The sequence below is a fragment of the Octopus sinensis genome, linkage group LG8 (assembly GCF_006345805.1).
Source record: "Octopus sinensis linkage group LG8, ASM634580v1, whole genome shotgun sequence".
NCBI classification, from domain to species: domain Eukaryota; kingdom Metazoa; phylum Mollusca; class Cephalopoda; order Octopoda; family Octopodidae; genus Octopus; species Octopus sinensis.
The window spans coordinates 58,886,350-58,904,127 of record NC_043004.1 but is presented as its reverse complement, the minus strand read 5'-3'; the positions used below and the strand labels follow the sequence as shown (position 1 = coordinate 58,904,127).

Below are 17,778 nucleotides of genomic sequence, written 5' to 3'. Positions count from 1 at the left end.
CACATAATAAGCAGCCAGTACACTCTGCTAAGAGGCTGGCATAAGGAAGGGCATCTAGCCATAGAAAACACGCTACAACAGACAGTTGGAGTCTAGACAGCTCCCTGGCTAGCTAGCTCCATGCCAAACCATTCAACCCAGGCCAGCATGGAGAGCAGATGTTATACAATGATGGTGATTTTAAAACCTGGTACTTAATCTCTTCGTCAAATCAGTTACAGGGATTCTCTTTAACAAATTGTAGGAAAATTACTGACAATGTTTTGAGAAATGTGAAGCCTTTACAGGGGTGCCCCTTTTATTTAGGGGAAATGGATGTCACCTAAATAATTAAGGCTAAACAAAGACAAGCAGATAATTGAACTCAATTACTCCTACAATGACATGACACAATCAAGAACAGATGCTGTCTTGGCTTTAAAATGGTTGGTTTTACATAAAATCTTTTTAAGAACATACACATATATATATATATAGATATGTGTATCTGTGTGTATATACACATATATACATAAGCCATTGTTTTTGGCACATTAAGCATTAACAGTGAGACAAATGTGGCAAACTTGGCAGACATGGGAGTGAGGAGTATTTTGTTCCTTCATTAGGTTACTCAACGTCACACCACATATACTCAAATACATATACACACACAATGCACAAATATATATATATATACACACACAATGCACAAATATACACACACACAAATATCCGTGGAATAAGCTGCCAGACGAGATGGTGAAGATGCCGACGACCGCTCGATTCAAAGTCTCCCTTGACCTCAAGTGGCCTGAACTCTTTACATGAACACCACCCTGTACATAACTCCATGTCCCTTTACATGGCCTTGCTTTTTGCTTTTTGAGCCAAAAAATTAACTAACTAACTAACTAACCTACATGTAGAGAGAGAGAGAGAGAAAGAGAGAGAGAAAGAGCGAGTGAAGGGCAGGTTCTACGATGCTGTTGTTAATGCTGCATGGTGATGAGACATGGGCTTTGAATGCTGAGGACTTTAGAAGACTAGAAAGAAGTGAAGCGAGTGTGCTTCATTGGATGTGCAATGTGAGTGTGCACGAAAGAATTATTAAAAAAAGTGTTGAATGAAAAAAAACTGGGCACAAGAGGAATCGGATGTTGTAGTCAAGAGAGAAGACTGCACTGGGATGGACATATGATGCATATGGATGAGGATAGCTGTATAGAAAGAAGTATGAATCACTTCAATGTGGCTGGAACTTGGTGAAGAGGGAGAGACCCAGGAAAGCAGGATGAAGTGGAGAAGGAGGCTGATGTAAAGATCCTAAGCCTGACAGAAGATTAATGACCAGGGTTGACATAAGGTTCTAGAAAAGGCGTGTCCTGAATGAAACTGAGTTCCGGCAGTACTATGTTTTGTGCTCTTCACCCTCTTACAATGATTCCCCACTCTGGTCATCTCCCTCTGATGTCCTCCTAACAGGCAACTGTATCATTTTACTTCTACTGCTCAGCCCATCACACTCTCTTCTACACCCCTCCATCTTCCCCAACTCTTCAGCTGTACCCATTCCAGCAGTCTACCTCCAAATCCCCCACCTCCTTCCCATACAATCCCACAAAGTGCCCACTCACCCACCCACCCATTTCTACTCAACTTGCACCTCATTGTCATTATCCATCTCTTGCAGCTTCTACTCATCATTTTCTCTTCCTTCTCCTCCTTTCCCCAACTAGATGTGAGTGATCATGCAGATCCCACAAGAACTGGCTTTGCCCCATCCCTTCTCTTAGTAAACCCTTTATCCCCTAGCATGAAGCTGACTCTACCCACCCTTAGGATTCATAGTCTTGCAAACTGCATGGCAAACTCAATAGTGCAGGTGGCACGATAAAAAAGCACCAGTCATGCCGTAAAGTGGTCGGCATTAGGAAGGGCACATAGAAATCATGCCAAAGCAGACACTGGAGCAAGATGCAGTCCTTGGACACAGCAGATCCTACCAAACTGTCCAACCCAGGCTAGTATGAAACATGGATGTTAAACAATGATGATGATATATATAAGACAGCAAACATGAATTTACATGCATACCTTTCCTCCCTTGGACACACAAAGATCTGTTGAGGCAAGCGAAGTCGATATCGAACCTCATCCGACGACAGGCACCCATGCTTGCGAAGACCTGTTGGGGGCAAGTGAAATCGAAATTGAACCAATCCTATGACTGGCACCCGGCAGATGCCAGGACCCCTGGACTGGTGGTACGTAAAAAGCACTATCCGAATCATGGCCGATGCCAGCGCCGCCTCGACTGGCTTTCGTGCCGGTGGCACGTAAAAAGCACCATCCGAATCGTGGCCGAAGTAAGTGCCGCCGGCACGTAAAAAGCACCAATCTGACCGTGGCTGATGCTAGCCTCGCCTGGCACCTGTGCAGGTGGCACGTAAAAAGCACCCACTACACTCACGGAGTGGTTGACATTAGGAAGTGCATCCAGCTGTAGAAACATTGCCAGATAACACTGGAGCCTGGTGCAGCCTTCTGGCTTCCCAGATCCCCGGTCGAACCGTCCAACCCATGCTAGTATGGAGAATGGACATTAAACGACGATGATGATGATGTTTGTTTGCATTTATCTACATTTATGTATGTGTCAATATCAAAGTCAGATAGCAATGGTAACACAACTTGACATTAACTTACTCCAGTTATGAATATTAATTCTTAACTGTTTTCGTTACCAACCCACCAGAAGCTGCCTCTCTCTGTTCAATATACAAAACTGCTTATTGAAAAACTACCATCATAACTTTATATGAAGAACTCTATTAAATTATAATATAAACACCAGATAATTTTTATTGAAAAATCCTTGATTATCTCCCACCATCTACTACACAAATAAGAGTTAATTAATTACTTAGATGACTTAGTTTGCTAAAGTTCAACTCATCTTTTTGGAACAATAAAGACCAAAATACCACCATTTTTATTGAGATAAAAACAGTTCTAACTCCTGTGCCCATAATTTTTCAAATGCCAAACAGCAGCTCTCTCTTCCCTGGTATAATAAATATATATATAGAGAGAGAGACACATCTATTTAATAACACTGTAACAAAATTTCATTTAAAAAAAAATTTTTTGTCTTTGGTCATTAAGTGTTATTTTCTATTTGCTTCTATCAAGAAATCAAAGGAAACTACTATTCTCTTCAAACTTTGCTTTTGTGACCTGGACATCAATGTTTTGAAACTGAATTGGAATCAAAATTGAACCAATCCTATGACTGGCACCCGGCAATGCCAGGACCCCTGGACTGGTGGTACGTAAAATGCACTATCCAATTCGTGGCCGATGCCAGCGCCGCCTCGACTGGCTTCCGTGCCAGTGGCACGTAAAAAGCACCATCCGAATCGTGGCCGATACCAGTGTCGCCTCGACTGGCTTCTGTGCTGGTGGCACGTAAAATGCACCAATCCGACCGTGGCCGTTGTCAGCCTCGCCTGGCACCTGTGCACGTAAAATGCACCCACTACACTCGCAGAGTGGTTGGCGTTAGGAAGGGCATCCAGCTGTAGAAACACCGCCAGATAAGACTGGAGCCTGGTGCAGCCTTCTGGCTTCCCAGATCCCCGGTCGAACTGTCTAACCCATGCTAGCATGGAGAACGGACGTTAAACGATGATGATGATGATTTCAGACAGATTCAGCACCAAACTGCTGAAGAAGAAATATCATTACAGCAAATATTCTGCACAATACTTCAGATTTGCTTGTCAGTTGCTTGACCATAACCACTATGGCTGACAATATATGAATCTCTGATCATGAGCAGTGGTGAGGGAGCATCATAGCCATGTGTTGAGAAGGATTTTTGGGGGTTTGGATAAATGTAACAAAAGCAAAGCTTGAAGGAAAGTATTAGCCATTTTCATACTTTCTAGGGATAAGCAAACAGGAAATAACAGTTGCTGCCCAAGGACAAAAATTGTGCTACAAAGTATAATTAGTCTAAATCAGCACAACCCCTTTTAACAAATGGAGTTTCACAAATACCCCTTTCCAATGTTTTTGACTCCACCCAACAAAAATTCAAGCAGATTGCTTTAACTTTTTGAATATGGAAAGTAGATATATCTCCTTAAAATCTTAATACTGTTAACTGCAGAAAGTGATCTTGATCCACATATCTGAAAACACCACTCCCTATCCTGAGAGCAGTGAAGACAAATCTAGTGACAGTTTATACTCTCACTTTTACTTGTTTCAGTCATTTGACTGCGGCCATGCTGGAGCACTGCTTTTAGTCGAGCAAATCGACCCCAGGACTTATTCTTTGTAAGCCTAGTACTTATTCTGTCGGTCTCTTTTGCCAAACTGCTAAGTTATGGGGACATAAACACACCAGCATCAGTTGTCAAGCGATGTTGGGGGGACAAACACCACACACACACACACATATATATATATATACACGACGGGCTTCTATCAGTTTTCATCTACCAAATCCACTCACAAGGCTTTGGTCGGCCCGAAGCTATAGTATAAGACACTTGCCCGAGGTGCCATGCAGTAGGACTGAACCCCAAACCATGTGGTTGGTAAGCAAGCTACTTACCACACAGCCACTCTTGCACCTATACAAGAGAGAATTTTTCAGATTCTCTTAATTTGATCATATATTTCATCAAATATCTCTTTATTGAGCAAAAATTAAATACTTTTAGTGGCTATGGAAACTGTACCTAGGAGCTACTGAAAAAGTATTGCAGAAGCAAAAAATATCAATTCTAATTTTTTTTTGTATGTGGATAATATCATTATTACAAGAATGATCATGAAATTTAATTACACAGTTAAAGAGTCAATCGAACAAGTTAATTTAGTGCAATGGTTTATTATTCATATTTTCTTATACTACCCCAGTGACTCTTCTCAGATATTTGCACAAACTAGTACCTCGTTACTAAATTGTTGTGGAAATTATTAAAGAAAAAAAGAGGACTTATGTATATAATGAAAATATATTGAATTGTGGTGAATAATTAATCCTTATTCTAAGTTCAAACCATCCAGATCCAGCCTCTCACACCTACCCTACAATCACATTTTAAAATTAAGTTATTTGCTTACAAACAACATAATTTCATCGCCATAGGCGCAGGAGTGGCTGTGTGGTAAGTAGCTTGCTTACCAACCACATGGTTTTGTGTTCAGTCCCACTGCATGGCACCTTGGGCAAGCGTCTTCTACTATAGCATCGGGCCGACCAAAGCCTTGTGAGTGGATTTGGTAGACGGAAACTGAAAGAAGCCCGTCGTATATATGTATATATATATATATATTATATATATATATATATATATATATATATGCGTGTGTGTGTTTGTGTGTTTGTCCCCCTAGCATTGCTTGACAACAGATGCTGGTGTGTTTATGTCCCCGTTACTTAGCGGTTCGGCAAAAGAGACCGATAGAATAAGTACTGGGCTTACAAAAGAATAAGTCCCGGGGTCGAGTTGCTCGATTAAAGGCGGTGCTCCAGCATGGCCGCAGTCAAATGACTGAAAAGAGTAAAAGAGTATATGCTCATCTCAAAGATATTTTTTAAATGAGTTTAAAATAGGCACAGGCATAGCTGTGTGATAAGAAGTTTGCTTCCCAACCACATGGTTCTGGGTTCAGTCCCACGGCATGGCATCTTGAACAAGTGTCTTCTACTATAGCCTTGGGCCAACCAAAACTTTGTGAGTGGATTTGGTAGACAGAAACTGAAAGAAGGCTTTCATGTGTGTGTGTGTGTGTTGGTATGTTTGTATCCCCGTAACTTAGCAGTTTGGCAAAAGAGACCAAAAGAATAAATATCAGGCTTAAAAAAAAGTACAGAATTTGATTCATTTTAGTAAAAAGTCTTCAAGGTGCTGCCCCAGTATGGCCAGTCTAATGACTGAAACAGTAAAAGAGAAAAGACAAGTACTGTACCAAAGTTTGAATAATTTATTTCTGAGAACCATCTCCCACCAGCCTAAGCACCTAGCATGCCCACCATAACACTTTTTTGACATTCACTACCCCTTATAACAAGGTTTCTCAACCATTTATCAATGGACCCGTTTAATTACTTCTTTATTCTGGTGGACCCTCATAACCATTCAATGTTTAAAAACTCATTTTTATAGAAACTTCTTTCAAAATTCTTATTTTGTTTTACACACATTCTCTTGTGTAGGTTGAACTGTGTAAAAGGTTAGAGAAAGAAACTAAGCTATTTTTTGCAATCCTTACTAATACATATGTCTAAAACAATATTGTGGGTCCCCAATTTACTATTTTGCTGCATAGACTCCCAAAACTTATTACAGAGACCCTTAGGGACCACATAGACCCCAGTTGAGAACCACTGCCTTATAAGTTCCCAATGATCCTAAGGGAATACTTCCACCTAAAATAAAAACCACTGATTGAAATCATCATCATCATTGTTTAGCATCCGCTTTCCATGCTGGCATGGGTTGGACGGTGCAACTGGGGTCTGGGAAGCCAGAAGGCTGCACCAGGCCCAGTCTGATCTGGCAATGTTTCTAAGGCTGGATGCCCTTCCTAATGCCAATCACTCCATGAGTGTAGTGGGTGCTTTTTACGTGCCACCTGCACAGGTGCCAGACAAGTCTGGCAAACGGCCACGGTCGGATGGTGCTTTTTACGTGCCACCGTAGGTTTAGGAAAAGGAAAACGAAACAGAAAAACACACACACAGACAGTAACTCCAAATAAACTCAGTGACTATAAAGCAGACAGAAATAGTCTGACTCTCTGGCAAAACAAATCACTCTATTGTGCTGGGTGTCAGTGCATAACAATAATAAACTCAGTCTTACTAACAACAACTTATCTAGCGAAAGATAGCTAATTAAATAGCTTCCTGCCTCCCATTTCACAATCTTTCTCCTCTCCTCATCCCTTGCTGCATAAATGGTCAATATTTTTTAATTACTATTAATGGCTTTTGAACAGCAACAATATTCCATCACCACCATTTACAATAAATATACTTAGCTGCTGCCATGTCCATCATCATCACCACCACTATCACCACAAACCATCACTAAGTGAATGGGCAGGCTGTTAGAATGTCAGATAAAAAGTATTGTGGTATTAGTTTCAGATTTTTTGTTTGTTTTTTGGGTTGTTGTTTTTTTTGTTTTTTGTTTTTTTTGTAGAGTTCAAATTCTGCCAAGATTCAACTTTGCCTTTCATTTTTTTGAGAGGTCAATAAAAAGTGTTGAGGACCGAGATATGTGGTGCATTGCTGTACTCAAGAAGACCTGCTCACCACAACAGAACTGAGATCCTAAAACCAAGGTGCCACATAAAAAGCACTGGTGCTAGTGCCACGTAAAAAGCATTGGTGACAGTGCTATGTAAAAAGCACTCACTGCACTCTGTGGAGTGGTTGGCCATAGGAAGGGCATCCAGCTGTAGAAATTAAGCCAAAACAGACTATGGAACCTGGTGTGCTCCCTGACCATGCCAGTTCCTGTCAAGCTGTCTAACCCATGCCAATGGTGAAAACAGACATTAAATGTTGATCAGTGCCGCCTTGGCTGGCTTCTGTGCCGGTGGCACGTTAAAAGCACCAACCGATCGTGGTTGATGCTGGACCCCACTGGCACGTAAAAAGCACCCACTACACTTGCGGAGTGGTTGGCATTAGGAAGGGCATCCAGCTGTAGAAACTCTGCCAGATCAGACTGGAGCCTGGTGCAGCCTTCTGGCTTCCCAGATCCCCGGTCGAACCGTCCAACCCATGCTAGTATGGAGAACGGACGTTAAACGATGATGATGATGAAGATTATCCAAAGTGACTGATAGAAGGAACAGTAAGAATGTCAAACCAGATATCTTGTGGTCTCAATTCTGTGACTACAAATCTCATCAAGGCCAATTTTACCTTGCATCTTTGTTTTTTTTCTTTTTTATGATAAAAAAACAGTAATCCAAAGCAGTGGATTAGTAGAAGTGTAAGAATGTCAGACCAGTTGCCATTGTGGCACTTGTACTGGTTCTTGGCACTTTTAGTTCAAATCCTGCCATGGCCTACATCAGTGGTAAACTTAACCCATCACTTGAGTGCCAATAGCAGAATTCATTCTGCTGCAACTATTTTAGGCCAGGACTCTGGTATGAAGATATTTTTCTCCCTCCTTACACGAACTTCAGAGGTCCTCCAAAGAGTCATGGACACTCCTGATTAATAGATAAAAAAAAAAAAAAGAATATGGGGGACAAAAAGAAAACACTAACAAATTATAAGAATTTGCCTCATTGCATGTACATGAAACAGATGTGAGACATTTGGTGTAAGAGAAGGATTAGATCTTATGTAGCCACTATTGATATCATCATCAACCTGAACTCTGTCCAGTCAATAGCGATTCTCTATGCAGTTACTTGACTCTCTAAAAATAGCAGCCACATAAATCTTCCTCCAAGCAAATTGTCTTAAACACATTAGATAAAGTAATCCTTCATACACTATTCATGAACAAAAGACAGTGTGTTAAAAGATGGAATGTCTTTGATCATAGGTCTGCTGGATCAGAGCTGACCAAGGGTTAAACAACAACATCAACAGTATCAGTTTTATGTCAACATCCAAATGGCTTTATTTAGCCTTCAGAACAGGAATTCTAATACTGTATCCTTCCTCTATCAGATCATTTGAGTAGCTGTGTGGTAAGTAGCCTGCTTACCAACCACATGGTTCCGGGTTCAGTCCCACTGCAGCATGGTACCTTGGGCTAGTGACCTCTACTATAGCCTCAGGCCGACCAAAGCCTTGAGAGTGGATTTGGCAAACGGAAACTGAAAGAAGCCCATCGTGTACATATGTGTGTGTGTGTGTGTGTGCATGTGTATGTTTGTGTGTCTGTGTTTGTCATCCCCGCAACATCGCTTGACAACCGATGCTGGTGTGTTTACGTCCCCATCACTTAGCGGTTCGGCAAGAGAGACCGATAGAATAAGTACTAGGCTTACAAAGAATAAGTCCTGGGGTCGATTTGCTCGACTAAAGGCAGTGCTCCAGCATGGTCGCAGTCATATGACTGAAGCAAATAAAAGAATAAAAGAAAAAGAATCCTAACACTAAAAATTCTAGTTTTCGGATTACTCTGTCAAATGTAATGCTTATTCATTTGCATTGTTTTGAATCAGCCATGCGTTAGCTCATAGCTGTGAAATTTCCCATGATGTGACTCTTTACTTTAGGAATGATATTGTAGGGTAGGTGTAAGAGGCTGGATTTGGCTATTTAGAACATAAAGAGGGAACATTTAGGCTGGGCCTGGCCAGTTTGAATGCTAGAGGGTTAAATCAGGTCTATCTGGTGGTAGATTGGCAGAATTATTAGACAGTCAGAATTATTAGGTGCAGGAGTGGCTGTGTGGTAAGTAGCTCGTTTACCAACCACATGGTTCCGAGTTCAGTCCCACTGCGTGGCACCTTGGGCAAGTGTTTTCTACTATAGCCTCGGGCCGACCAAAGCCTTGTGAGTGGATTTGGTAGACGGAAACTGAAAAGAAGCCCGTCGTATATATATATGTATATGTATATATATATATATATATATATATATATATATGTGTGTGTTTGTGTGTCTGTGTTTGTCCCCCTAGCATTGCTTGACAACCGATGCTGGTGTGTTTACGTCCCCGTTACTTAGCGGTTTGGCAAAAGAGACCGATAGAATAAGTACTGGGCTTACAAAAAAGAATAAATCCCGGGGGTCGAGTTGCTCGATTAAAGGCGGTGCTCCAGCATGGCCGCAGTCAAATGACTGAAACAAGTGAAAGAGTAGAGAGTCATACAACATGCCATGTAGCATCATTTTACTTAACTAAAATTTAATTTGACACTACTTAAATGGTATTAAGCTCCAGTGCAAGCACTAAGGCATTTGTACAGAGACTTCAAAGCAACAAGCAGCTGCCTGACTGTAAAAAAACCAAAAGAAAGAACTTCTGCAAAACACTCGACAGTATGTTTCGTGGTCACAAAGCAAACACACTTGACAATACTATCACGATTTCTCAAACACCTGCCAAAGAACGAATATTTGATCTACAGTTAGCTCAGACTGTTTGATCATGTTACTCTTTTACTTGTTTCAGTCATCTGACTGCGGCCATGCTGGAGCACCGCCTTTAGTCGAGCAAATCGACCCCGGGACTTATTCTTTGTAAGCCCAGTACTTATTCTATTGGGTCTCTTTTTGCCGAACCGCTAAGTGACGGGGACATAAACACACCAGCATCGGTTGTCAAGCAATGCTAGAGGGACAAACACACACACAAACACACACATATATACGACAGGCTTCTTTCAGTTTCCATCTACCAAATCCACTCACAAGGCTCTGGTCGGCCCAAGGCTATAGTAGAAGACACTTGCCCAAGATACCACGCAGTGGGACTGAACCCGGAACCATGTGGTTGGTAAGCAAGCTACTTACTACACAGCCACTCCTGCGCCTATATCGTCTGCTCAACAATAAATGCTGAATCCTAAGGTGGTGAGCTGACAGAAGGCTCAGCAGCATTTTGTCTGTCTTTATGTTCTGAGTTCAAATTTCACCAAGATTGATTTTGCCTTTCTGAATCAATAAAATAAGTACCAGCTGAGTACTGGGGTCAATGTAATTGACTTAACACCGCCACTCCTGCCGAAATTGCTGGCTTTGTGCCAAAATTTGAAACCAAAAAATGCTGAATCTTCCAGAGATTCTGATTTTGAGAAAATATGGACAGTGATAGATGATGAGCTAACAAGAGAGAGAAACTCTTTACTCTTTTACTTGTTTCAGTCATTTGACTGCGGCCATGCTGGAGCACCGCCTTTAATCGAGCAAATCGACCCCGGGACTTATTCTTTGTAAGCCCAGTACTTATTCTATTGGGTCTCTTTTGCCGAACCGCTAAGTGACGGGGACGTAAACACACCAGCATCGGTTGTCAAGCAATGCTAGGGGGACAAACACACACACGCATACATATATACATATACATATATACGACGGGCTTCTTTCAATTTCCGTCTACCAAATCCACTCACAAGGCATTGGTTGGCCCGGGTCTATAGCAGAAGACACTTGCCCGAGGTGCCACGCAGTGGGACTGAACCCGGAACCATGTGGTTGGTTAGCAAGCTACTTACCACACAGCCACTCCTGAGAGTTGGGAATGAAAAAGACAAAGCAGGGGAATGAATCATCACTAGAGCAGTAATAGAGAAGAAAAAAAATGAATGGAAGAGACTGTAGGAAGTATTTACAACAGACAAGGAGAGAAGTTTGAATAAATAGAGTAATTATTGTCTTAGTTGTCAACAACCGTGGAATGTCCATGAGTCAAGCTGCTATAAATTTAAACATTTCAGGATATATGTTTCATTTCTATTAAGTCTCATCATATGTTTTAGAGACCCACAAACCCGAACTGACAAACTTACTTTTTATATATAACAGCTTTAACAGCACCCACCAATGTTATAGCTATGAACACAGTCTAGCTGATAGAGTTATTCTTTAACCCTTTCATTACCGTATTTATTTTGAGATGCTCTGTGATTCTTTCAATTAATTTTAAATATAACAAAGAATTTAGTAAAATAATTTAGTTATCATTAAGCTAGGGTTAAGAGCATAAATCGTGACTGAAGTTTGGTGGAAGATTTTAATTTAAAACTCATGAAAACAAAACATTTGTACTACAGAGCCAGAGGCGCTTTCAGCCGGGTTGGTATCGGAAGGGTTAAACACAACAGCCTCACTAAGTACTCTTTACTCTTTTACTTGTTTCAGTCATTTGACTGTGGCCATGCTGGAGCACCGCCTTTAGTCGAGCAAATCGACCCCGGGACTTATTCTTTGTAAGCCCAGTACTTATTCTATCAGTCTCTTTTGCCGAACCGCTAAGTGACAGGGACGTAAACATACCATCGGTTGTCAAGCAATGCTAGGGGGACAAACACAGACACACAAACATATATATACATACATATATACGACATGCTTCTTTCAGTTTCCGTCTGCATTGGTCGGCCCGGGGCTATAGCAGAAGACACTTGCCCAAGATGCCATGCAGTGGGACTGAACCCGGAACCATGTGGTTGGTTAGCAAGCTACTTACCACACAGCCACTCCTGCGCCTATGTACCCTTGTATAAAATCAAAACCTATGGAAGATTCCAGGGTAGGGTGTTAAGTCAATTACATTGACCCCAGTACTCAACTGGTACTTGTATGAAAGGCAAAGTCACCCTTGGCGGAATTTGAACTCGGAACATAAAGACAGACATAATGTTGCTAAGCACTTTGTCCGGTGTGCTAACCATTCTTTCATAACCCACCAATGCCTTAGTTAAAAACACAGGCTAACTGATAGTTACTCTTTAAATGCAACAGCCTCACCAGTACCCTTGTATCATAGAGAAGGATAGAGACTAGCTAATAGATTTATTCAAGATGCGCAAGTTTTATCTGTACCCTAATCACCACAGGTCTTATGTTAAATGCACTTCTTGACATTAATCTTTTACATATACCAATTTTACATGTACTCTGATGGATGGAAGCACTCCGTCGGTTACGACGATGAGGGTTCCGGTTGATCAGAATCAACGGAACAGCCTGCTCGTGAAATTAACGTGTAAGTGGCTGAGCACTCCACAGACACATGTACCGTTAACGTAGCTCTCGGGGATATTCAGCATGACACAGAGAGTGACAAGGCCGGCCCCTTGAAATACAGGTACAACAGAAACAGGAAGTAAGAGTGAGAGAAAGTTGTGGTGAAAGAGTACAGTAGGGATCACCACCATCCCCTGCCGGAGCCTCGTGGAGCTTTTTAGGTGTTTTCGCTCAATAAACACTCACAACGCCCGGTCTGGGAATCGAAACCGCGATCCTATGACCGCGAGTCCGCTGCCCTAACCACTGGGCCATTGCGCCTCCACACATGTACTCTAATACCCTTATGGTTAATTAGATTTACTGTCCATCAATATTTTGCAGCAACAACAGTGTTTTCCAACTACAAACATCTCACTATGTCTCCGGAAAATGATTCTGTTTCTATAACAGTAACCCTATCTGGAATACAGTCACAGAGATTTATGTGGAAATTATATAGAATAGACTTTATACATAGCAGTTTCACCTGTTCACACACTCAATATATCACTCTTTCTAGTTGAAGGAAGCTAAGTATTCACCTCTTCAGTAAAACACCTATTCCTGTCCCTCTGTCATACTTTCAGATCCTTCAATACTATACCCACCTCAGTTGAGGGGGTCTTGTGAATACTTGGTGATCTCACTAGTGCTAGTGCCATGAACAAAAATATCCAGTACACTTTGTAAAGTGGTTGGCAATAGGAAGGGCATTCAGTTGCAGAAACCATGCCAAAGCAGACATTGGAACTTGGCTCATGCCAAACCATCCAACTCATGCAAACCTGGAAAAAGGAACATTAAATAATGATGATGAGACTTGATATGTATTTACAGGCAAAGTTAAGGGCCTAAGAAGATTGCTTTGCAGTTTCCAAATGCAGGGTTTCATTCCATTGCAAAGCACCATGGGCTAGTCTCTTTTGTCATAACCTGAAGGTTAACCCAAAATCTCAGTCTCAAGAGTAAAAGTAGATGGACAGAAACTGAGTGGAAGCCTTGTCACATGTCACACTGATTTTATTTGATGATTATCAAAATAATACACTTGTCTATGGAATACTCTACACCAGTGGTTTTCAACCAGGGTTCCGCCAGTACAGTCCAGGGGTTCCGCAAGAAGTTACAAGACTGCTAAAATCGGCAGTAATTGTTAATTCTCCTGTGCAGATGTGTATGCATAAGACTATTAAATTATTGCACAGGGGTTCCTCGAGCCAGTGGAATGTTTCCTTGGGGTTCCGCTCCAGCAAAAAGTTTGAAAAGCACTGCTCTACACTTTACATGCTAATTTTCTAAATAAGCAATTAAAGATAATTAGACAACTGAATGATCACTGTTAAAACCAACAGAGAATCCATCACATACAAAATACTTATGAAGAAGAGTGTCACTTATCAAAGGCCCGAGAAAGAAGGACAGGGTACCAGGCCCAACACCTGTGAAAATCGAAAGGATTAAGTTATGTAGATATTTAAAAGGCTCAAACTATCAAATGCCTAACAATTGTTAAACAGTTAGAGTTGTAAACCTGATTGATTTATTACGGTAACGTGAGGTGGAGGAATATATTCGATTAAATTAACATTGATCCTGGAAGTAGGCAAAAAAGCATCTGCAGGATTTGAACACTGATTATAAAGGGTGTTATCTAACTACCGTTTGACATTTAGCACGATACTCTAAGAATTCCGCTATTTTTTTTTTAAATTACGCGTTGGTATGCGCGCGTGAGAGAGAGAGGTGTAGATAAACGACAAACGAGCACAGCTTAATTAGGAGCTCATTACAACAAAACTAGGTTGGTATTTAGGACAATTAATTGTTTGTATGTATATATATATATATATATATATATATATATATATATATATGTGTGTGTGTGTGTGTGTGTGTGTATGTATAAATGAACGTTATTAATATGTTGAATATGTTAATTATCATGAAGTATAAATAAGACAAAACGAAATCAGGGATAGAACGCTAAAATCGACAATTGAGTCCACCACCATGTGATTGATCGTAATTCAATCGATATCGATGGAAAATAATAATAAAAAAAAAACACACCAGCAGCAACAAACGAGGAACCGCCACGTAATAGTTCGACTTGCTAGAAACAGCAGCTAAAAAATTTTAAATCATACTCAACTCTTAGAAAAGGACATATTGAATAATATTGGCCCGAGGTCACAGAAAAAGGAAAAAAGACGGGATGGTCACGGTTGGTATGCGTTTCTCATAGGATCAGTTTAATGAGGGTCGACTGTAGCTAAACAACAATAATTGCATTTAAATGAAGTTAGAAAGCAATTAATAACCCACCAGGCATACTGGCAGAGAAGACAGAATGCGAGAAAAAAAAAATATATATATACACACATCACACGACAGAAACCGAATCTCGCGGTTCAAGGACAAGGACGTGTGTGTTTGTATGCATGAACATGTATGTATGTATGTATGTATATATATATATTATATATATATATATATATACATGTTCATGCACATATGAACGTGCGCGTGTGTGTGCATACAGATACATATAGATACACACACACACCTACCTACACATATACATACATGTATATAATAGTGAAATCTGCTTACTGTGATTTCGGGACAGAGCAATTTAAATGACAATAAGGAGACGATTTAACAATATACTGTTCATGCTTGGGACCCCACTAACTTTGATAATAATAACCGTCTGATAACATAACTAGTGATCATAACAAACAGCTGCCACTAAATATAAACACACACAAATATCAATATATAAATATTTATTATATATTATATTTTCAAGATTGTCAATATCTCACCTTTAAACTGACACGTGATTAAGCAACGAAATGGTAAAAGGGGGGCGTTGAACTCTTTATATAATAAGAAGACATGGCGAAGTTTGTTTTCTATGCTACGATATATGGAGAGTAAGAATAAGAAACGTGATAGACAGAAGAAAATAGGCAACCATAGTGCATAAAAGCATGGGAGAGAAATAAAAGATAGTTGAATCGAAAGACAGCTCCAGAGATTCGAGAATGAAGAAAAAAAAACAACGAACTCCTTATTAAAAGATCCAAGAATCCCCAACCCCTTCAAATAAAAGTAATTTCATTACACAATTGCTTAATTAGTAAGTTTTACCCCAACATTCGTAGGTTGTTCCCGCAATTTTCTTGGAGTTGGCTGGGTTTAATTTCGCCTCTACTCATCATCCAAGTTGTATCTAATCTCTTTGCCTAAGGTAGGACAGTCTTAGCAGCATTTACAGACACTGGGTAAATTAATGCTCTTGGGCCCTAATAGTATTTATTTATCGACAGTAAGTCACAGCATACACAAATCAGAATTGGACCCCCCCCCCAGACCCGTGAGGTACCCGAGCAACTGTCCAATGTGCCCATGCTTTCAGAACGCACTGACTCCGAAAATCTACACTTAATCACTAACGCCTAGTTCTACCATCCCAGAATGTCGACCCTCGGGAAATTCCCTCCTCTTACGGATCAGGTGTTGACGTACAAAGGTTCGAGAATGTGAAAAGGAATGGCATCACTCCGCTGGTATAGGAGGGCCTAGAAAGGCCATGGCACTGCCTCCTCCTCCAGACCCAGCAAGTGATTAACTAAATAAAACACTCGACGTCAAAACCGTTTAGAAAGTGGGTGACATGATTGATACCAACGCCTATCCTAAAGCTGTCTTCGTTAAACTAAAAAGTAATCAAATCGATGTTTTAACATAGCACTGGACCTATTTTTCAAAAAGGGCGGTAGATGACTAAATAGAGAGACACTTTTAATCAACCCTGGATGAACCTACCAACCACAAGACTCGCTTGTCTATTGCTTATGTTAAATCTGTGTTGAAGATTACTTATAAAAATGACACTATACCACTAGTAACAACAGCAATGGCAAAGAGAGAGAGATGGAGAAAAAGAGAAAGAACTAAATATGTTTATGTTTTAGCCCAGGTCAAGCCCGATCATCTCTTCATTTTATTTATTTTTTTTAGTCATAGTATACATGGAACTACATTAACCATCCCATTTTTAGGATAGAAAGGGATGAAACTGAGACTGGGCGGCTCGTGTCCAGTGGAGAAAGAAAGAGAAAGGATTGAAAAATTAGATGTCGCTGTCAACTGTCTGAGTAAGCGCAAATGAGTAAGACGTGACAATGTATTAAGTGACCAACGAACTAATAACATAGACATCATGACAAGTAGTGAGAACCTCATCAAACAGGACCTAATGGAGACCACTTGCAATCTAACAAAAACAGCGGACCCCAACGACTGTTTAGGCCCCCGTCACACGAATATTTCATAACCAGGGAGTTAAACGGAATAGAGGACAAACAGCGCACATAAAATGCTTAATATATATATTTTTTACTACCCACAAGGGGCTAAACATAGAGGGGACAAACAAAGACAGACAAACGGATTAAGTCGATTACATCGACCCCAGTGCGTAACTGGTACTTAATTTATCGACCTCGAAAGGATGGAAGGCAAAGTCGACCTCGGCGGAATTCGATTCGCAAAAAGGCATCCAAGTTGCAGACAGAATTGTAATAGGAGTTTGACAAATGTTCTGAGAATCTCTTATAAAAACCACTAAGATGTGAAAAGAGGTGTGGTTGAACGGTCAGTCTCTGGTAGTGTCTTCCGACTGATATCGTAAAACCTTATTTTAATGCATATATAACCTCAATAGCATACAAAGTGTAGCTGTGTGATTATGTGTGAGTGTGTGTATCGCATGTTACGATATATTTATAGGACAACACATTGCTCTTGTGTGAAGGAAGAACCAGTAACTCCTCTATCTGTAATGATGTCACCCCCAGGAATGTAGTGGAGAGCATAACATAAAGTGTAGTTAAAAATACTTTGTAACATGTTAACTAGACAGCCTTGTAGAATAGATAACCTGTTCTTTAATAATAGCACATATAGACTTTTATATGGCAAAAAAAAAAAAAATCAATTTAGTGGGATAAACTCAGACCTACTAACGGAACTCAGAGCCAACAACAAAC

The 17,778-nt window shown here is 40.5% G+C and overlaps 1 protein-coding gene across 1 annotated transcript in view; it reads right to left on the bottom strand.

The window, feature by feature from the left end:
• The window catches only part of LOC115215184 (actin-related protein 2/3 complex subunit 5-C), a 28,881-nt gene that overhangs the window by 9,408 nt on the left and 1,695 nt on the right, over nt 1–17,778 (bottom strand). The window lies entirely within an intron of this gene.